Below are 22,614 nucleotides of genomic sequence, written 5' to 3'. Positions count from 1 at the left end.
GTGAAAATGTGTGGGCAGTCTTCTGTGAATTAATGTATTACTGACAATCATCTGTGATTTTATGAACAACCAAGCAGTTGTTATAAATTCCAACAGGCAGTTCCTTTTAAAACCACTGCTGCTCGGGCAGAGAAGGAAGCCACAATAGCAACAAGGCTTATAAATTGGTTTGTGTTGGTGATAATGTTATTGTGAATTGGTAAGCAGCTTATTACCAAGAGTAGTAAGAGATATTAATTTTTTGCTAGCCAAACTACCTTTTTGGGAGCTAACGATTACCCAGGATTTCCATATGAGCAATGCTGTGGATTGATGGTAGTGTCATTGTGGCATTCCCAGTTTCTCATTGATCTGTTTGCTTTCATAATATAGACTTCTTTTTTTTTCTTGGAAACTGCATAGTAATATCATAATTTCTTGATGTTGTTTTAATGTTTTGAAGTAGTCCAGGATACTTCATATTTTCCTTTAGTTAATCGGTATTTTTGAGAGCAAGATGTTCCTTACTGTTAATTTCAGATTTAAAAGTATAATTTGAATCATTGGATCCCAAACCTGCTGTGCATCTAAATCAGAGAGGAGCTTTCTAAATGGGCAGCTTCCCAAGGACCATTCCGACCGTCTCGATGGGAATCTGTGGGATAGGACCTAGCAATCTATATTCCCAACCACTCTGGAGACCGACTCCAAACCCCAGGCTGACCGGGGTGCACTATGACCCCAGCACATCCCTCCACTCTGTCAGGGTTGTTGCTCTGCAGTCCTGGTGCCTGGCACAGTGACTGACATAGATTGGCACTCAGAAATTTGTTGAGTCTAGCAAGGATGGCACGAAAGGAGGCCCTTGTTGTTTTTTTTTTAAACTGATTTTTAACTTTTTTTTTTATTACATGCTGGAAACGTTCTATTAATTGCCTCTAAATCTTTGAGTACAGAGGAGGGCTGAGACGGTGATGTTCCATAGGGCCAGAAGTATCCTCCTTTTGAGATTGTTTACCACAGTGGGAATCTCAGTTAGTAACACATGTGTTGGTCCTAAACTGGCTACTGAATAGCATAAAATGTGTAGTCCTGTTTCTGTACATTGGCTGTGGATCTGAACAGGTTGGATTGGCTGATTTGTGGGGTGCCTTTGGGGTTCTGTTTTGTAAGAGTTTCCCAAGTGATTCTGAAACGCTGTGTGCATGTGCTGCTGTTTGCTCTGCTGCTTCTCTTTGAGTTTGCTTTTGAAAAATACCTTAATTCCTCTCAACCTGTCTTTGTGCAGACGTGAGGTGATCTTACCTAGGTGGGCTAAGTGAATGCTGTTGATTTAGCTTGGACAGGTCCCATAGTTAGAACCACTAAGAAATGGAAACCCTGCTTGAATGTCAGCTGCTAAAGTATTTTGCTCCAGGTTAGTTAAGTTGACCCATTTGTTCACCTTTTGGCTCAGCCCTGAGTCCCTGAGCAAGGCCTCGTAGTCACATGTGCCTGTGCCACCTTTCCCGGTTTTAATCAGTTGGGTTCTTTATTTATGATTTGCTTACATAATTCCACTTAATATTTTTCTGTAAATCAAACCACTTCTATTTAAATAAATCCTTTACAAAGAAAACCTTACCAGAATCATCATCAGGAAGACTGGTGTTGTTTGCCATAGATGCTAAGTATAAAAATAAATAAAGTGAGGAGGTGATCAAATTCCTTGTTGATGTTCTTGCTGGTGCTAGCTCTGAGCCCCAGGGCCTGCTCCCTTTGTGGAAGAGGAGACTACCACGTTTTAGGCAAGTGTTATCCACCCGGTAATGTGATGTTTGTTATCAGAAGAATTGAAAGAGATTTGGAAAAGGAGTAAGTTATCACTTGAGATTTAATGTTGTTAATGATGGGGAGTGAAACCTACTCTGTGTTTTGGGAAACACCAGCTCCAGCTCTTGGATTTGGTTTCCTCTCCTGTTGAAGGAGCTGTCCGCTGAGGCCAGCCCTAGCCCTAGGAAGTCGTCATGCCTAGGAAGCAGATTCTCAAGTCACATTTTGATCTGCAGAAGAATCACAGAGAATGAATACCCTTGGTCTTTTATCAGTTGGTATTATGTATTGATTATGTGCTGAGCCCCTGCCAGTCACCAGGAGTGGCATGTGAGTCTGGTCCTCAGTGTAAACCACATTTCCTCTCTCAGATCTTTGTTCATAGATGGGGGTGGGGTGCAGGAATATTACAAGTCTGGCTTTTTCTTAACTTTGTGAAAGTAGCATGAGTAGAAATACTGCTGCGATCGTACAGCTTTCTCTACTTGCAGCTACTGCGGTCCTGCAGAATTAACAGCCGCACACATTCCGTGAAGTGCACCGAGGTGGCTTGGGTTCTTTCAGATGGCAGCATAAATTATATTTTTCAGAAATGTAATTTTCATCAGAAGAAGAGTAAATAGAAAGTACTTATACTTGTTTGAGCTAATTAACTTGGTTTCAAAGAATGTTAGTATATGAGCAGAATGAGTCTTAATCTATGAGAGCCGATGGGCTGATTCTGGCATCGGTGCTGACTGCCATTGTTGACAGCATTTCGTATAGTTGTGACCGGTGATTGCTGTCCTTTGATTGAATTAATCTACATCACAAAGCAGAGGTTTTGCTGTTTAATAAAGAACACCCTTCCCCTTTTGCCATCTGGTTGAAAGTAACAATTTCAGGTAATTTGAATGAGTTATTTTATTTCACTATTAAGTAACTTTATTTTTGGATAAAGAAAAAATGTTTCTCTGTTCTGTCCAATGTGCTGGCTAAATTTGGCCACTGCATTTTCATAATCTGGGCCTTTTTCTACTTTGAAACTTTTAGTGATAGTTAATCTTTTCAGGATTTCCATTCGTCTAAAAGTCCACAAACTAATGATGAGTTTTTGAATAGTATTTGGTGATTCACAAAGCATTGTTGTATGTACTGTCTCATTTCCTGTTCTTAGCAACCCACTGAGTGGGTAGTTCTATTCCCAGTTTACAAATAAAACTCCTAAATTAAATTTCTCTCACATGGATAAAACGTACCAGGCCAGGTTTTCTGGCGACTCATATCCATTTCTCTTGCATGTAATAAGGATGTATAGAGTTAAAAGAAAATCTAGGGAAGATGTAATGAATTCCACATGTCACAAAACTATCATTAGTGACAGATGTCCAAGCTCAGGTAGAACTTTAAAGTTGGCGTAGAGTAGCTGGGTCAGCATTGTAAACCCATTACCTCAGAGGGAACATTCAGTAATTTGAAGACGTAATGGTAGTAGGTAATTGATTTAGCATAGTTGTTGGATTTCTCTTCAGCCTGTTCTCCTCCTCTGTTTAACCCTAAATACTCGTAGTCCAAAGCCAAGGTCCTCCTCTTTTTTGTTTCAGCCTCATAACGTTCTGTAGCTTCTTTAGAGAACTGGGTGGCATATTTACTCCTTCAGTCAGTATAAAGATGGAAACCTGTTGCAGAGCCGACATACTTAGTTAACTCTTTTGCTTCTGAGACATATGCCAGGTCTTTCTCCAGCTGTCAGGGCTGAGTCAGGGAAGGGAGCTAACCGTAGCAGACACATCAAAACGGGAATGAGATCAAGGTGGACGTTAGTTTAACTCTGTGGAAATCTGAAACTGACCATTTGACCTAAACTTCTTGTCATCGCAAGTGGCGTGATACAAAATAAATGCAGTGAATTCAGCTTTCTTTGTCACAAGTCAAACAGTGCTAATTATTTTTTTCGTGTAACTTTAGTAGTGTCAAATAAAGGACCACTTTGTCCCTAGCTAATAGAATTTTACCTTTTTTCCTTGGTTATGTAATAAGCAGTGTCTTTACGTGGTGTTACTTGTGCTATTAATGGGAGCCACATTTAAATTTGTAGTTATAAAATGTAGTAATTTTTCCTCTTTATGAATCTCTGCCTTTATTAATGTGCCTTTCCCTTTGCTTAAAAAAATAAATTGGCCGTGATGTTATTCATGCATTTAACAAATATTTATTGAGTACCCCCGGTCGGCTCTAGGCATTGCTCCCACTGAACTACAGGAAGAGTGTCTCCCATGCAGCTTATATTCTAGTTAGGGAGGGCAGAGACAAAATCAAGTAAAATAAGATACTTCAAGTAGTGAAAAAGGCTAAGCATAACGTGCGAGAGAATGACCACCAGGGCAGGGTTCTCTAGGTAAGGCTAGTCAGAGAAAGCTCCTTTGAGGTGTTGATTTTGAAGCTCACTGAAAAAAAGAGCTAGACATGTGAGGATGTGGAAGACCAGTGTTGGACACAGAGAAAATAGCTGGTACAGAGACTCTGGGGTGGAAATGCACATGGCAGAAAGACCAGTGAGGAGGCGGAGAAGCATTGTGTAAGGATGTGAGGGGTCAGAAAAGGGGGGACTGGGGCCCAGGGGTCCAGGGCCCCGTAGGCCACCAAAGGATCAGGATTGGACAGTGCAGGTGACTCAGAGTCACTGGAGGGTTTTGAGCAGGGGAGTGTCCTGATCTGATTGATGGTTGCTCTGTGGAACATAGGGGCAAGAGCAGAATCAGGGAGGCCGGTTGATGGGTTGTTTTGCTCTAGTCCAGTTGAGGGCTGAATCAGGAGAAGAGGCTGAGATTGAGATTGTGGCAGAGGCTGCCGAAGCTGAGGGTTATGGCCAGCATTGCAGGTGGCATGGAAGTAGAAAGCCATCAGGGCCTGCTGACGGATGGGGGATTAGCGGTTTGGGGAAAGAAGGGACAAGGAATGACTCATGGGGTTTTTGGCTCAAGCAGCTGGAGGAATTTACCTAGTTTATGGATTCAGGGGAGTAGTTCTTCCAGCTTGTATGGGGCCTTTTTTTTTTTTTTTTTCTTCTTCTTCTTCTTCTTGTAAATGAGGTGTACTGACTGGAATGAAAAGCCTTGATGTGTTATATTCCGTCTTTAGGCATTTTCTAAATATTGTAGGGGTTGAAAATAGTGCAATAATGCAAACTTTGGGGTCATTTATTCTTTTTAGTTTGTTGTTGTTGTTTTATGGAACAGTAGTTACCTAGTCCTAGATGCCGGGACACAAAAGAGGATGTGCGTGCTCTCCTGGGACTCCTCAGCTTCTCATTCAGCTAACAGAAACATACCAATTCAAAAGCAAAAACACAGGCATTTTGATTTGTTTTCATTGTTAACATAATAATATTCATTGTAAAAGAAAAATAAATATGAAAGAAGAGGATAAATATGAAATCAGAACGAATAAAGGTCCTCCATGTTACTTCTCAGAGCTGCAGTTTGGCACATACCCTTGGAAGGTTTCTAGACCCGGCACGTAGACCTGTTTGGCTGCATCTTTCTTGTTCCCTCATACATGTTAACATTGGATGTGTTATAAATTTACTTTTTTTAACTTAATAACCTATCTTATTTTTTCATGTGAATTCATACTACGCCACTTCTTTTTAAAGATCATTCCACTTCATTAGTGTCTTTAAGTTAATTTCACCGGGCCTCTGTTCGCAGACATGTAGTTTCTCAGTGTCGCATTATGCCAGACAGTGCTTTAAATAACACTCTTCTTTGGAAATGTCTGTCATTTATATCAGTGTATTGATTCTCCCCATGGAGGCTGGTCAGGGCTGCAGTTTAATGAACTACTTCAGCAGTTCTGATTTGCGTCACCAGGATAAGACAATGAAAATGTGGGTTTCTAGCACCATTAATCAATCAATCAGGAAATGAATACTGTTTATTCACCAGTGCTTTTTTTGACCTGTCTACTATATATAGAAATCATCAGAATGGCTGTGCTTCAGATTTTAAAGGAGTTATTTCAGTATATAAAGCTGCATTTTAGTGATATTCGCTAAAAGGTGTTTTTCCTGAGTCACTTCACAAGACTAATGTGTGTGTTGACTGCTTACGATACACAGATACCTGCTATTTCAACCCTGTTCAGCTGTGGTCTTACATATGACCAGAAGAGGGAGTTTTTATTGCTTCTTTATGCTGTAACACCTACTACCTGGCTGGAATAATTCCTCCCATGCATATGCTAGTCCAAGCCCATAAAACAAACTGGTTTGGGGCAAGGGAGCAGTGACTTAACTTATCTCTTGGCTTTCTCATTTCACGTTGCGTATACACACATATATACATTGTGTATACAGAAATCCCAGTCTTTAGGTTTACTTCTACTTTTTGTTATTGATACAACAGTTCTCAGATTGAACATCAAAGAAATTTTGTGCCTTTTCCTCTTGTGTTTTTGAAAGTTAAAAAAAAGAAAAAAGGGCGGGGGAGATCAGGGAAAGTCATTATCTCAGTTTTGAAAGTTAAAATACAAGCAGTAAGCCCCTGATCACACATGATAGAGTTTCTGATCTATAGTCTTCTAGGGTCAGAAATAAACTCTGGAATGAAATTTGTTTATGCTTCATATTCTTGATATTTTCAAAAGATTGTTAGAATTTCTAATACTGAAGATTTGGGGTGAGCTTTAGAATGTTAAAATACTGTTTTGCCAGAGTAGCTAATAGGCCTGTTTTCTCTGTGAATCTTCGTGTGTTCAGTTGTGCTACTTGAATCTCAGTCAGCTTAGTCAAACAAATGAAATGGGAGCCCTAATCAGGATATGCTTGTTTGATGTAACACCAGAATGTAGTGCTGTCTAAATTCTTCTTCAGCTCCTTTCACAGTGCATTTTTTTAGTACAGAAATTGGTTAAATTAGTTTCTTTATGGATTTTTTTGAATGATGCATGAATATATCTAAGATATAAACATCATATATTTTTATATAGATACACAAATGTAATAATCGCAAATACGCTGTTTTCAATTCAGCCTACTTTTTTCTTATCTTGTTGGCTCTTTCTCCCTACTCGCTCTTTCCAACTGTAACAGTCTTCTCTTTCTGCAAACCATCTATGTAACTTGGTACAGTATTAGTACATAACTTAGTATACATACTTCTAAATTTTTTCTAATGCTAATCTATATGAATACATATAATCCTATGTTTTATTAGTAGGGACTTTTGGTCAGAGTTTTCTGAAAAATGGATTCTTTTTTTTTTTTTTAAGATTTTATTTATTTATTTGACAGAGAGAAATCACAAGTAGGCAGAGAGGCAGGCAGAGAGAGAGGAGGAAGCAGGCTTCCTGCTGAGCAGAAAGCCCGATGTGGGGCTCGAACCCAGGACCTGGGATCATGACCTGAGCCGAAGGCAGCGGCTTAACCCACTGAGCCACCCAGGCGCCCCTGAAAAATGGATTCTAATATGCATACTTCTGCTGCTTTTCTACTCAACAATACCACATGGGAATTCATACGCAGGCCAGGATAATGCTAATCCCCCCCTTTTTAATGGTTGCTTACTATTCTAAGGTGTGGCTGGGTAGTAGCTTCCTCCTCGAGTCCTCTGTCTGTGGACATAAACCTATTTCCTGCTTTTTGCCTCCAGGAACAAAGCAACAGTAACCCTCCTGCCACACCTGTCCTTAACTACTGGTGGCTTTGTTTCTATGGAATTAGAGTCTCAGGAAGGGCTTCCTGGGTCAGAAAGAATATTGATAGGCATTGTTAATAGCTGCTACTAAATTGTTTTCCACAAAGGCTGCAATACTTTATATTTACTAAGCATAGATGAAAGTATCACCATCAGGAGTAGTTGTTTTATTTATCTTTCTAAAATTCAGTTTCTTTTGCTAAAGCATTTTAAAGTGTTTGACACACACACACACACACACACATACATGTGATTGATTGTAATTCGACTTTGAACCAAGTTTCTGAAACAAGCACAAACTTTTTTACTACAAGTGTTAGCACATATCTTCTGAATTTGAGTAATATGGAATAATATGAGGCAAAGAGATCTTTCAAAACGAGCAAAGATTAAAAAAAAACAACTCATTTAAGTAATCGCAGGCAATTTTCCTGGCATCTGTGGGAAATTTCTATTCATCCTCCTTGGAATATACCTTAGAGAAAACTAGGTCTGCTCGGCTGGGATTCCTCTCTGCGAAATGTGTAGGCTCCTAGAAAATAACAGTTTTAGGTGAATTTAATTGCAGGAACAAGGGTTTAATCTGTTGTCAGACGTTTTATTCTGATCTCATTATCCCACTTGCATTTGGTGTGATCAGTCACCTTTTAACAGTGTTCACTTTGTGTATCAAATCCTTAGTGACTGGACTGAGGTCAGACTGTGGTTTACAAAGCCTCTGTAAATCAGGCCATGAGGTTATACTTACTTTATTTGCCTGCCTTTGAACAATTGGAACAGTTGAAAAGGGATACACACATGAAGTGTGGCTGAGTCCTGAAAAGCCATCCACCAGAAGATCAGAGGATGCCAGCCCGAGGAAGGCTGCTGCATGCTATTGGACCCCAAGGTGAATTACCCCCATTTCAACTTCATCTTCCACCTCTCCTAATCTGGCGTGAGTACCTGACGAGCACTGGATAATAACGTCGCACCATTTCTTGGTGAAGCTAATCTGATTCTGGATAGCAGGCTTCCAGGCCCACAGCTGAATGAATCGTTTGGTATTTCCAAGTTTGAAAATACTTTCTCCCCCTTTCAAGTGTTCCTTCGCAGCAGGTGAGGAATGTTAAAGCTCCTGTAAGTGCCAATTAAGGCCAATTATAACTTGCCCGGCCTGCTGAGACACTGAAGTGGAGTCACTGGAGACTTGTGCTCCTGTAAACTGGAGAACGGACTACCACCAGTGACCGCAACACAGCCTTTCCCCACTGCCTGCAGCCTGCTGGGGGCCTGCTGAACACCAGATGACACCTGCCCGCCTCTCTGGGATTTGGCTTAGGAAATGCCAAGCTGTGTTGGGGACGTCCCTTATTTCGGTAGCAGGAACCTCTTTTTCCTCCTCCCCCTCCCTTTGAACTAATGCCCGCCGTCTAATTTCTCCTTGGTTCCGCTCCTATGAGCTAACCTGTATTGAGCACGGAAGCGGTGCCGGGCTCTGCATGACGGGCATGACCTCCTTACTCTTCACCGCAGCCCCACGGGGGAGGCCATCCTAGCACTTCCCAGGAGAGGACACAGACCCTGCGGGACGGGAGGCTCTTGGCTGAGGTCACAGGACTGCAAGTGAGGAGACTGAGGGCCAGTTACCCCTCAGCCGAAGCCTCGAGGAGCTGCCCTTCCTGGCTCCTGCTGGTGTGCTCATTTGCTGGGAGCAGGCCCATTCACAGAAGAATTTTGTCAGTTCAGGACTCCCTTTGTGCATCAGCATAAAATTGATGAACGCAAACCATCCACAACACAGGCGATACCTAGAATTTTTGGTCTGTGAGGCATGGGTGTTTCTCTGTTAAAATTGTATTTTAGTCTGCAGTCTTTTTTTAGTCTGTAGTCTTTGAATTTTTTTTCCATAAGAAAAATGAAATGTGATCATGTCCTCAGACCTAGACACTTAAATATGAGCCATCATTGGGAAATTTAGTATCAAAATAAACTTTATTTGGGTAGGGTATCGGGAGCTGGTTTGTAGAAAATAGAGTAAGAATGCTGTCCAAGCAGAACAAAGAGGTATTTAAGTATTTGCTTTAACATTTTACTTGGGGCATTCAGAGAGGAGAATGTGTGTATGTTTAAAATTTTGATCTAAAGCTTTATGCCCATTTTTTGTATATTTATATATATTTTTATTGTACAAAATTATATTTTCCTGGCTTATGCTATCATTCATCCCTTTTTGGATATAGATCTTAAAAATAAGTTTTGAATTGTTTCTGTCTTATTTGCAATTAACCCTTGACCTTGAACAACATGGATTTGAGTTGTGCAGATTTTATCCATTTATCCATGGTTTTTTCAGTAAATATAGTATAGTACTGTAAATGTATTTTCTTTTCCTTATGTTTTCTTTTTTTTTTTTTTTAGATTTTATTTATTTATTTGACAGAGATTACAAGTAGGCAGAGAGAGAGGAGGAAGCAGGCTCCCTGCTGAGCAGAGAGCTCAATGTGGGACTCGATCCCAGGACCCTGGAATCATGACCCGAGCCAAAGGCAGAGGCTTTAACCCACTGAGCCACCCAGGCGCCCCTCCTTATGATTTTCTTAATAACATTTTCTTTTCCCATTACGGTATGTAATATGTATGACATAGAAAATATGTGTTAGCTTTATGTTAACAGTAAGGCTTCCCATCAGTAGGAGGCTTTTCATAGTTAAATTTTTGGGGAGTCAAAAGTTAGATTTTTAACTGTGGGGTATGGGAGGTCAGCTCCCCTAACCCCCACATTGTTCAAGGGTGTCAACTATTTGTGAAATTAAATATAGATGTGTATTTGTAGCAATTAAGAATGTTTGCTGAAATTCACCCTGGTTTTCATCAGAATTACAGGTAAGATTTGGTTCTCAGAACTCATGGATCAGTTGGGGTTTGTAAGGATTTTTTCCCCCTTTGCCCTACCACCATTTACAAAAGGGAACATTAGAAAGGCAGGCATTTGTCCTGGGAGAACAGTGAGGACTCTGGGGTCTGGCCTGACAGGTGCAGTGATGTGGAACTGAGGCTTAGTCTGAGAAAGGGCCTCTTATCTCAGTTGTGCCCTGTGGACGATGACATCAAGGAGACTCCTCAGCTGCCCCTTAGGGAGGGCGGGTGGGTATAGGGAACAATGCTAAGACCTGTTGCAATCAGGTAGGATAGCAATGGAATTTTTTCTTCTAGCGTAAGAAGACCTTTGGCAATTTAACCTAAACTTCTTATTTTTGCTAAGCTTTTGGAAGATTTTTCTCATCCTGGGCTTCTGAGACCTGCTGATGCCCCTTACCTGGTGTTCTGGCATCTTTTAAAGACCCCCATAGTTTTGCATTGTTTGAACGTGACTATAAGAAGTCTGGGGGGAAGAAAGTAGGTTTCAGAAAACCCTCTGGATCTTAATATTGCTGCCTTGGTTGGGATCTGCATGCTTGCCGTGAAAATAAAGCAGTGTGGCTACTATTCTTTTGTTTTAGAGTAAATTTAGAATTTGTGTCTGGTCTAATAGAATCCATTTCCTACGCCTCATGACTCCCACCCCTTCCAGGCCAAATCTTTTCCACACATGTAATTCATGACTTCTTGCCAGATATTCTCTATGGGGTGATGGGATTCTGTAGAGGAATTCCTCCCCTCCTTTTGACATTTAAAAGTGTTCATTCTGAACTATCAGGCATCCATGTCTATTTATGTGTGCTGCCTTTATCATCATCAAACTCTGATCAGTTGGCCATTTTTTTCCATGTCTATTTGACAGTAAGATTTGGGGCTTGAGGAAAGGGGGGTAGCTTTGTGGGGAGTAGAATAGGTCTGAGATAGGGAAACAGACCAGGAAGACAGTGTTTATAAAGAGCCACCGGAGAGAGTAGTTTTTGGATTAAAAGTATAAAAGTATAAAAAGTATGTTAGTCATTCATGTAATGATTGAACACCAAACTCCAGACAATAAGATATATATTCTTCTGAAATTAGATGTATTTTACAAAAAAGCACAGGAAATTGGTTAAGATTTTTGTTACTAGATTTAGGAAGGAAAAGTAAGCTTCAGTATGACAACTTTTAATTATTTTAAGTATAGATCATGGGGAACTAAAATGTTGAGAGAGGCTGCTGATTTTTATAGAGATGTATTAACTTTAAAACTTCTAGGTCTGTGGAGGCTTAAAATGTAGGCTGCATAAGGAATCATCTAAGTTTTCTAATGTACCTGGTAGCAGCGGCATGCATTTCAAGGTATTCAGAAAAATGAGAGTGTGAGAAAATTCACAGTTTAGCGGGTGAAATTCGTTAAGTTCCATCTTGCACAGTTTTGGCCAGTTGCCTTTCAAATAGAAGGATTGATTTACACCAGCCAGGACGCCTTGTATGACCATATTAGATGAAATTAGACTCCACCCCTTGTTTTCTGTTGATCTGCCAGGACCTTTGTAATTCAAGTGCTTTTTACAGTAGTAGCAAATGTTACATAAGACCAGACATGGAGCACATTTGGAGTTGGTGGGCAGACCCAAGTCATGATGCAAGCTTGCAGTAGCAAGTGTGCAATGAAGCACAACCAGATTCTGTGAATGGAAGGTGACAAGAAGCCTCTCCAGAACAGCCCTTCCTCCGCACGAGGGCTGAAAGCTCCACTGGGTAAGTTTTCTGAGGCAGTTTCCAGAGGCTGGGCTTGGCTCGAGGCCCAGTTGTGGATGAGCGTGAGGGAGGTGGGTTAGGTCTTTGCTAACGTTACATGGAAGAGAGTTCATGCAGGCCTCTTTCCTCCTGGCGTTTGGCCTCCCCTGCCAGCAGGCCCTGAGCTGTACGATGCTGGAGTGGTGGAGGGAGTGAGCTCTGCAGAGCTAGTGGAGCCGAGTGGGTGATTGCAACAAGGGGGATTAGCTGCTGCAGGCCGTTCACGGGAGCCATTCTGAAATGTCATTTGAGTGGTCTGGACAAAGTTCAAACACAGACAGGAGTCTGGCTTGTTATTAACTCCAACAAAATGCTGAGGTTTGCACCAAACAGTTCCCGTATCTCAAAACAGGGAAAGCATTAGTTACGCCGCTCTCTAAAAATGGAGGAACACTGTGACACGCTTTAACTGTTTGTTTTTTATCTCACTTGTGGTGAGTGAGGTTTTGTGACAGGCAGTTCATAGTGTTTCCTGTAGAATGTGTTTGAAAGCTGTTTTGTCAGATACTTCAAATCCACAGAAAAGTTTCAAACAGAACACTGTCAAGAGGAAGAACAACTTCAAAATATAAACAGTAGCCCTGGAAAGTCATTCAGTAACTTAAATTGAGTGTATAAAAATTTAATTACATACTGACTGCCAGAAAGAACGATTTTTTTCAGTTGTGTTATCAAGGTAGCCAGTGCAGTTCAGCTGATTCTTTCTGGCTGTGTTGGGAGTCTGTTCTCAAAGTTGCCCCGTCTCGTGCTTCTCTGGGTGAGCAGGGGGCGAGGTGACAGGGGAGTGCTTGACTTTTCCCTGGATTCACATTTCACGGCTTCTTGCAGTAATGAGCTTGACCGGGTGATTTTAATTGAGGTTGAAATTTAGCTACCACTTTCAAGGGCTGTAAAGATAGACAGATTTTAAACCTTTAATCAAATTCCTATTAATTCCCTAAAATTTATTTTTTTTTAAACTGTCTCTTGTCAAGCAGTTTCAGTTTTGCTGTTTGTGGTTTCGTTTTTGAATATGGCTTTTGATGTTCATTAGCTGTTAGCTCCGTCCTGAAGGGGGGGCAGATATTGTTTCTCTTTTCAAAAGAAAAAATGTGTGCCGCAGGTCTGCTGAAAACATTGGCATTGTTAAGTAATGAATCACCCATTCCTTATTAACAGAGTGCTTAATGAATAAGGCTTTGGGGGCTGTGCTCTGAGTGTGAGTTTTTTGTCATTCCCCTGTTCACTGTTTGCTTCCCTTCCCCATCCAGAATAAAGTGAAATTAAAAGGATACAAAATTAGTGGGAAATAGCAATAAGGATGTGACCTAGACTCGGTGTAGCTCTTGGTGGCAGATGGTGCTGTCATTCCATTGCACTTTGGACCTGCTACTCCTTTTCAGCCTGGACAGACAGTGTTCCCTGTGGGCATTCCTGCACAGCAGTTTTCATTTTTAAAAACAAACAATATAAAAAAAATGAAGAAACTTGAATTTTTAAAGTTTTACCAGGTTCCTTTAATTCTGTCTCTTCCTGTGTGTGTGTGTGTGTGTGTGTGTCTAAAATTTGGATTGGAGAGGCAAAGGCATACTTTTTTTTTTTTAATTCCCTTTTTACATTTTGATGATAGCCTTGTATCTTTCATTTGGGATGTAGGCCCAAAATGGGACTACAGAGAAGTTTGGGTAAGGACTGAGTATGTTGATAATTGAACTGCATGTGGTATGTAACAAATTGGAAGACTAAACTTGGAATGATAAATCACCGAGCTGTAGGATGCCTTGTTCCCTAACCAGTGAAGGATTAAATCAGACGTAGCTGGAGACTGGTTGATTTTTGATTTTGGCTCTTTTTTCTTCTCACATGTTGATACCTGAGGAATGCAGATTTTTCAAGTCACAGATAACTGAGAGAGAGGGAGGGAAAGGGATGAGTGGATCTGGGGGCAGTGCTGTGCATCTCTCGGGGAGATCATGTTTGTTCAGGCAGGGTGATGGCTTGCTGTACTCTGCCAGCATCTTTTGGGTAACACTGTGCTCCTTGAGTACAGCAGAGAGAAGTCCTTATGATTATGACTGTTAGCAATGTAGAAGTGTCAGCCAGCATGTCATTTGTGGCGTGATAGCCTGTTGTCAGAAATGGTGGCAGCAGAAGTAGAGTTTGGTGGCTGTATTTTGCTCAAGGCAGCAGCAGCCTTTTCCCCCAAAGGTACTTTCACTGAAAACATCTGTGCATGCCTGTGTGAGATAATGATGATAACCTTCAGCTTCGAGTCTGCATCTTGACCACAGTCATGGAAGCATAGGAAGGGCCCCTGTCAGGAAGTGAACTGGTCATTTGGACCATTCACTGTTCCTTAAAACCAGCTGTTTTATGACAATGATTATGAAGAAACGATGTTATACTGACAATCAAGGTGATCTCCTGTGCTAACCATTCAGTGCCTCCTCTTTCTCTCATTTCATCCCCTCTAATAAAGTACTTGAATTTTAAAATTCAAACATTTAAACAATGTTTGCAAAGAGCTACAAGTTGGGGTGGCAGGGGAGGAGTACCCCCAGGCACTCAGTTAAGGTTTTCATATTTCTCACAGGCTTGAAAGCAAAGTACAGAAAGAACAGTCCCTCCCCATGGGAAGAATTCCTGGCAAGAGGATTATTTGAAGTTGCCATATTTCTGCTCCCTTCTTAGCAACATTATTTACAATCCATTCACGCCTGTCCCTTCCCCCACTGGAGTCGGAGTCGTTCTCCCTTGTAATCTGCCCTTTGTGATCTGTTCTCTTTCATGCAGCTAGCGTGAATGGGGGTGCTGCAAGTGCGCACCCTGCCCGGAGACGGGGAAATGCCCTTCCCTGAGTACTTTAGTGGGCCTTTTATTTCTGTCATAAAGCACTGACTTCAAGAGCTTGATAATTTGATTATAGACCTTTGGTGAAAAGTTGTTTCAAGTGGCCCAAGTGCTGTAAATGACTCTCTTTTCTGCACTTTCCCCTTATGTTTTAATTTAAAAGCACCTCTGCATCAGGGGGAGGAGAAGCGTGTTTGGCAGAAGTCGCAGTTGGAGACTAATTTGTTAGGGCAGCCAGTGTTGAAATCATCCTTTTCAATTAAATCTCTCTAGTGGAAATGATGCTGAGTGCTTTGTGGTAAAGACTTTTTCTTCCTCCCTGTTTTTCAGTGCCATTTGTAACCCACCTAAGCATGCTTTCTGGAGGCTGCCTCCCAGCTCCAGTTTTGGCTGATTGTCCTTTGAGGCACTGCCTGTCAGGGGTCAGCTCTGGATTCCCCATCCTGAGAGTTGAATATTCCAGGGATAGTCTCACGGATTGACTTGTTTTTTTTTTTTTAGCATTGGACTACACCCGGCTCTCTCTGGAGTAGTCTAATCGAGTGTCTGGAGATCCTAAAGAAGTCAGATCAAAGAAAAAGCAGATTGAGAATTAAAGAGACTGTGAGGACAGGAAGTGGGGTAAGACCGTGTTTGCTGGTCAGACACATGAGAGTGCAGTTAGACAAGAAGAAGAAAACTTACAGGGAAAAGTTGATCATGAAAGTAGTGAGAAGACATTAAATGCTTCATGTTCACATGCAATGATTTCATGTCCACGCTGTGAATTTAGATAGTATGCCAAGTATTTTTTTAAATACTTATTAGGAAAAAAATAGATAACTGCTGTGTCAGACACAAGCCCTGGTTTTACTGATAATGCTTAGGATAATGCTAAAATAACATATGCCTAGTCAGCCCGCTGAATTTTGAAAAATAGAGTAAATAGACAATAATCTAGATAATGTGTAGAAATGATGAAAGATCCAGAATGGGATTCAGCTTTGAATGACAAAAGTCTAGAGAAAACCCTGATGTGGAGCAAAGCAGATGTGCAAGGAAGATGCTCTGAGAGTTGAAAAATGTTTATGTAGTCTTGATTTATAGTTCCTTGATGCTGATTGATGTGACACCTCATGAGTCGTGTTTGGCTGTCTGAAAGTGAAGTATGACAGTTTGGGTTAATTGGGAGCTGGATGATAAGCATATTAGGGTTATTTTCCCACCTGGATGTTAAAATAAAAACTTAATAAATTTTGTGAAGGGCCTGCTTAATGAATGACTGGAAGTTTCCAAACTGTGCCTTTTGCTATGTGCAGTAATTACTTGCTATGCCTGACCAAATGGTCATACATGTGCATTTAACATTTTATAGCCACGTACAAGCTTGATTATTAAAATATCCTTGCTTTAAAAGGGAGAGCTGTAGAGTATTAATGGGATGGGGCTGTCAGAGATCCCATGGAACCATACCGTCCTTGAAGTGTGGATTGGTATTTTTTTCACAAGGTCTTTTGTACAGAGTACACACTCTTTGTGACCTTATCTGACCAAATCTATCCAAAAGTGTCAGTTTCATTTAGAGAAAAATTTAAGAGTTTTAGGAATCCTTTCTTCAATAATCGGCCCTAAAATTTCCACCTTTGGATCTACAAGCTGAATTTGAGACTTGATCTTCACTTTACTCCATTCCATTCCCCTGCAGTTCTTCCTGAGTGACTCATTTCTGTCAAAAATGAACCAACCTTTTATTGATAAAGTAACTTCAGCTTGAATGAGCGTTCTTTTTGGTTAGTGTAAATTTACTCATTTTTAAATGAATTTTAAAAGTTGTTTCCTCTGAGCTTTTAGAAGAGCTTAGTCTCTTCCTGGACTGACATATGTACTAGATACGTAGCCTACCCCTGTCCCACACTGGAGAAGGTAACTTAAGTGGGTTAGGTTTATGAGTAAGGATTTCTGCCTGCTTCGGTAATCAGCACACCTTCTCACAGAAGTCTGTAACTGGCATTAGCTGAATTCACAGGTGTGATTTGCCTTCGTGCCTGCTGAATTCCGGTGCTGGTCCATGATCGTCCCTGTCTGCAGGCTCTACAACTCTCCATCGTTTAATCCCCAATAGCCCTGCAGGTAGGCACAACAGATGAAGAGGTTAAACAATGGTGGGTAGAATCAGGTTATTGTCTAGCATTACCCATATGGTAAGTGGCAGAGGCTTTGAACCCATCTGTCTCTTGATTCCAAAGTTCTTGCCCTTTCAGGGGATCTATAAAAAGCGTTTTTTATTTCAATTTGGATTTCTCTTCAGCCTGGTAGTTACTTAGCCACATCAAGACTGTGCCCAATAGCCCTGAGCCTCAGCTCGAAAGGCCACCATGACCTCCAGAGACCAGAGAGTGACAAGAAGCATGCATTGTATTGGTCCAGAGGGGGCCAGCTTAATCCTATAGAACAGGTATTTGCTGCCCCTCCTGATGGTTCTTATAGTAAAACAGAGTCATCTGGGAACTTTGTGAAATGTTTCTTTTTAGCCAGAAAGACAGCTCTCCCTGATACCTTTGTACCAGAATTCACTCTTCCGACCATCTCTGATGCTTTAAATTCCCCTGAGCAAAAGAGAAAGCTGCCCAGGCTGATGGGCACAGCTAATCTTTAGGATAGCAGCTTGCATAATGGAAAAGTGAAATCCAAAATACCTGGATTTCACTTAACGGATTCTGGATCCTTATCCTGAATTCACTGAAATTCTGTCTTGACCCTTGTGTTAGCCCCTGCAACCTTTTGTGCTGGCAGTTAGCCTGTTTTTCCTGAGCACTTGGGAAGACGGGCTTCCCACTCTTATATGTCCCAACCCTCACCTTCGCCCCTCTCTTCTGCCTGCCTTCGGACCACAAATTATGGCTTGCTAATAATGCCCACGTCAGGGCAGGTGGGTATGGTGTGGTCCAGCCTGGATGCTAGAGTCAGCGTGCCTGGGATTGTATCCCAACTCTGCTTCTTAACTAGCTGGGTGACTTAGGGCAACCGTCATGTGTCCTTTAAAGCCTTGGCTTCCTTATCTGGAAGTGGGGATCATAACAGTATCTGCTTTGTACAAAGATGGTCAGGACCTGAATGAGATAACCTCTGTCAATACGCAGCGCAGTGCCTGACATGTGGTTTCTGCCCAGTAAACAATGGCTGCTATTGTTGACGTCGCTGAAGGTGAGACTTCTTATCAGTCAGTTGGTTGAGTTATAAAACATTAATAAAAGAGCCCTGAGCAAAAATAAGACTGTAAAGTGGTCTAGTAGCTCTTAGGTGTTGCCTGCTCTTACATGATGACCCCTGAGAATGGGACAGATGGACTCTTTGCTCATGAACGATAATATGCCTTGCTGTAATCTGGCGTGTGTGAGACTGAGGCTAGAGCACCACATGAAATGCCCCCTTTTTTTAAAAGTATAATCAAGTAAACTATAGCTGTTGTAGAAAAAGAAAACAATATACAAAAATTTTCAAAAAATAGACACTAATCCAGGGAGAACTGCTTAAAATTTGATATACATCCTTGTAAATTTTTTTTCCACCGTGAATGGTTTGAAGTTACAGTTTGCTTTGACAGCTTTTTAAGGTTTGTGTCCTAACTTTGACACTTGTGCATATAAATTATTTTTAGTTATTTCCAAAGCAGTATTTATTTATGACTTTAAAAGATCTAATTATTTGCTTTGAACTCCTATTTGGTTTGTACCTGGGTGTCAGCATGTACATACATATATTTTAAACCTCAGCATGAATCCCAGATTGCAAGCTTAGTATCTTGGTTGCTTTGCATTTTGGAAGACTTAAAGAGAGCTGTCCTCTGCCTTATCCTTCCCAGTATCCTGCCATTGGGTTCAGTGGTCGCACACATTCAAGCCACAGGGGGAGAAAAAGCCCAGAGCCTCTTCTCATTGTTCGCTTGCATGTGGTCTCTTTCTCTCTCCCTCCTTCCTTCCTCTTTACCTGTACCTCTTCCACATCTGTCTGTCTCCCCGTCGAACCCAAACCCCCAATGCCACTGGGTCTCTGTTCTGTGTTTCCCTGTATCTGTATTTGTCTATCTGTTGGGCTGCCTGATTATCTCTCCCATTTGCTGGAGCCATTCAAACTGCCCTCCTCATTCAGGGACAAGAGAGTGTGCTTTGAGCTGGTGCCAGACCCTGGAGAGAGGAGTGCTTTGAAAACTCAACTTGGACTTCTCACCAAACCACACCGCAGTTATGCTTAGCATCTGGCCACCAGTTTGCCCACTTAATATAAGGTCCCTAACCCTACCCGTAACTTGCCCATTTCTCTTTTGATCTAGGAACAAACACTTTATTTTTTTTCAAGTCCAGTTTAAAATCTTAGGAAAAATAAAGGCCCACAGTGAAAGGATGAGGAGAGTCCAACTCAGCTGTAATTAAATTTGTTTTTTCCTCTTTGCTTTCTCGCAGAGGGTAAGCCAGATACCGCCCTTTCCAGAGAGTAAGTTACCAGACCATGATGTGAAGGAACAGCTTAATTCAGCAGCATGACAAGGATTTGAGCTGGCCCTTTTCAGCCAGAATCTGTTACACGCATACTCATGCACACATCACACAAGTTGGTTTCAAGTTTTAAGTAAATGAAAGAAATTCACATGATAGATTGCCATTCTTAGCTTCTAAATAGCTTTTATTATTGAAGTAGAAAATACAATTTTTTTGAAGTGTTATCGATACATCAGCTGACTTCTAATGTTAGGAAACTTTGATGCTTGATTTTTCTAGTGCAAAATCCCATATCAGAGTTAATAGACTAGAAAAGAAGCGTTAGCTGAAGAAAATGGCAGCAATGGGCTATGATGGGAATAGAGATTTAGAAGGAGAAGCTTGAAGTTAGTCAGTTCTGCTGTCACACAGCATGCATTCCTAAGAAATTACTGTGCTGTGCGAAATTGTGTAATGCAGTCCACATGAGGCGCGTTGGGAAAATGGGGTTATGGGCACAACACTCGAAACTACTACTGATAAAAAGGATAGGAACCTAACAAAAATGGTAGCACAGTTTTACATTGATTAAATGGTTAAGAGTAGTTAAATACAGAAAACACCCTGACATTTGCTTCTGAAAGTAGGTTTGGAAGGGTTGCAGCTTGCAAGCTCTTGGGAAGTAGTGGACGGAAGGTTTTATGAAATTGAGGGAAAGTTGTAGCACCGGTTGTGGGTGGGTGTGGCTCCTCACATCCAGGGCGGCCTGGGGTGGATGGTAGATGTTTGGGAAGAGGGGTGTGTTTTGTGTACGCCCACGTGGCTCCGTTCAGCCAGGTGTAATTTTTTGCATTGACGTAGTGCTTTTTGTAGATGAAATCTTGCAAAAGCAAGTGCAGTATTTCATTATGCTCAATTCATTCCTTAGTGTATCAGTGACTTTAGAATAAATTTGCTTTCTCCAAATAAGCATAACTGTATTGAATTAGATTGAGAATGTTATTTACCTCATTTGGTTATCAAGAGAAAATGTATCACATTTACTCTAAGACACATGCTAAGAATTCTAATCCCTAGAGAATAGTAAAAAGAGTGTGCTTCGTTAAAGTAAAAGTTGTAGTTGGGGTTTTTTCTACCTCTTCCTAGCAGAAAACATGGTATTATTCCTTTAGTATGCTTCCACCAGAAGTGTACAAGCTTGCTGTGGATGAACTTGGAGGAATATTTTAATATTTATTTTAAGATATATCAGAAAGTATATATAACAAGCTTATCAAAACCTGTTTCGTAGATACTCTCGTTTGGAAAGATAGCTCTCAGTCGAAGGTGGTTCTGTGCTTCATACTGGGTGATGTAAAAATGGATTGGAAGGTAGTTTCAGGTGGCCCCCAGCAGAGGGACACTGCTGGTGATTAGGGATAGGGGGCAGGACTTCTAGTCATCCTGATACCCTGTACAAGAATTCTCCTGTCCAAAGTACCAGTGACGCCCCCCTAAGAGACCGGTTAATGCTGGCTGAGGAGGAGGACAGAACAGTAGAGTTGGTCATTTAAATAAAAATGTCCAGTAAAAGGAGTATTTTATGTGGCTTTGGTAGAATGATGAAAACAGTTTGCAGTTGATGAAAGTCTGGAAAGGCACTGCAGGTAGTAACTGTGAGCTTTACTTAACAGACCCTGATATAGAGTGCCAGGGCCAGCAGCGCTCTCAGTGCTCTACAAATGTTAACTCACTCAGCCATGTCTAATGGTTCTGGAGCATTAGCCTAGTATGAGGAAGGCTCTCAACCTTGACTGCACAGTGGAATCACACAGGGGTGCTTATCAAAGTCTGGATGCCCAGACCACACCCCAAACCAGTGAAATCAGAATCTCGGGGGCTGGGAATCAGCATTTTTTAAGCCCATTATGTTACACCAGAGTGTGGCCAAGGTTGAGAACCATTGGAGTGATTGGCAATCACTTTTCCTCACAAGAAAACCTGTACCGATAGTTGAAAATGTTAATTGAAGGTCTGCTCTGTGCTGTGCCTCAGAGGGACAGAGATGACCCAGACAGGAAGCCTTGCCATCCAAGGGGAGGTGGCAGAACTGGAAACCGATTTTTACAGTCCTGTCTGACAAGTGCTGATGCTTGGAAGGATCCTCAGACAGTGTTTGGGGATCACAGAGGAGAGAGAAACTAAATTAGAAAACGGGGTGGGGAGGGAACCTCTCAGATGCCAAATTTAGAAAATTAATAAACTTAAGTTATTTTAATTTTCCCTCCCATACACACAACTTTCATTAGAGGAGGAAAAAAAAAAGCACTTAAAATCACTATCCAGTTAGCCATCCTAACTTGGGTGTGGCCTTGGTGTGGTCTAGTTGGACAACTGGAATTTTGTCTGTAGAGTAGGTTCTTAAGTACCATGTAAAGCACCGTTGAACTAATGACCTTCTGGGAAATAAGTCATCTCAGTTTCCCAGAGAGCCTCAGGACTGTTATAAAATGACCTCTAAAAATAAACCATTTGTGTGATGCTTATAATCATTGATTCTAGTTTAAATTTTTAAAAATATTCCTTTAGTTTCCATATTGTGATAAGTAAATGTTGGATCCCATACATTTTAAGTTAAGCCACGTGTCATTTTAAATTGCAAGTTTAATTGACGACACTAAGCTACCCTCATAAGGTAGTTAGGTAGATAAAAGTTACTAAATAATTCCACTTGTTTCAGATGGTAGCGTTCTTCAACAGCTCTCGATTTATGTAGTATGGATTGCCTTACACAGAGAAACCTGATTCTCCAGTGAGTAGACTTATTTTCAGTTAAACCTGTGTAGTCTGTATTTAACCATGAATTACTTCCTGGTTTAAAAAACAGGCGTAGCTATTTGTGGTATTTTGTCTTATGCCTTTGGCATCTTAGTGGTGTGAACCAGAGCTATGCCATCTGTACTCGAGTGAGATTATTAAAAAGAAAAGGGGGGGAGGGAGTGAAGTGATTCACTGGAAAATTGTAGAACAGATTCTTAAAGAATGATAAGAGAACCCTAGAAACATTCTTATTTGCTGTCATATGCTGGTGGGTAGTGACAAAAAAAAATAAGGTACAACTTGTTTTTTTAACATTTTGCAATTCTAAAAATTGGAAAGATGCTCTGCTAGCAAGGAAGAAAGAGAGCCATGCAGCGCCAGTTAGT

General features: G+C 41.1%; 1 protein-coding gene across 1 annotated transcript in view; it reads left to right on the top strand.

Annotated features, from left to right (window-relative positions):
- Positions 1-22,614, top strand: part of ATXN7 (ataxin 7) — a 137,850-nt gene that overhangs the window by 92,234 nt on the left and 23,002 nt on the right.

Source organism: Lutra lutra, chromosome 1 (assembly GCF_902655055.1).
Source record: "Lutra lutra chromosome 1, mLutLut1.2, whole genome shotgun sequence".
Taxonomy (NCBI): domain Eukaryota; kingdom Metazoa; phylum Chordata; class Mammalia; order Carnivora; family Mustelidae; genus Lutra; species Lutra lutra.
The sequence above is the reverse complement of the archived record's forward strand: the minus strand, read 5'-3'. Positions and strand labels throughout refer to the sequence as shown.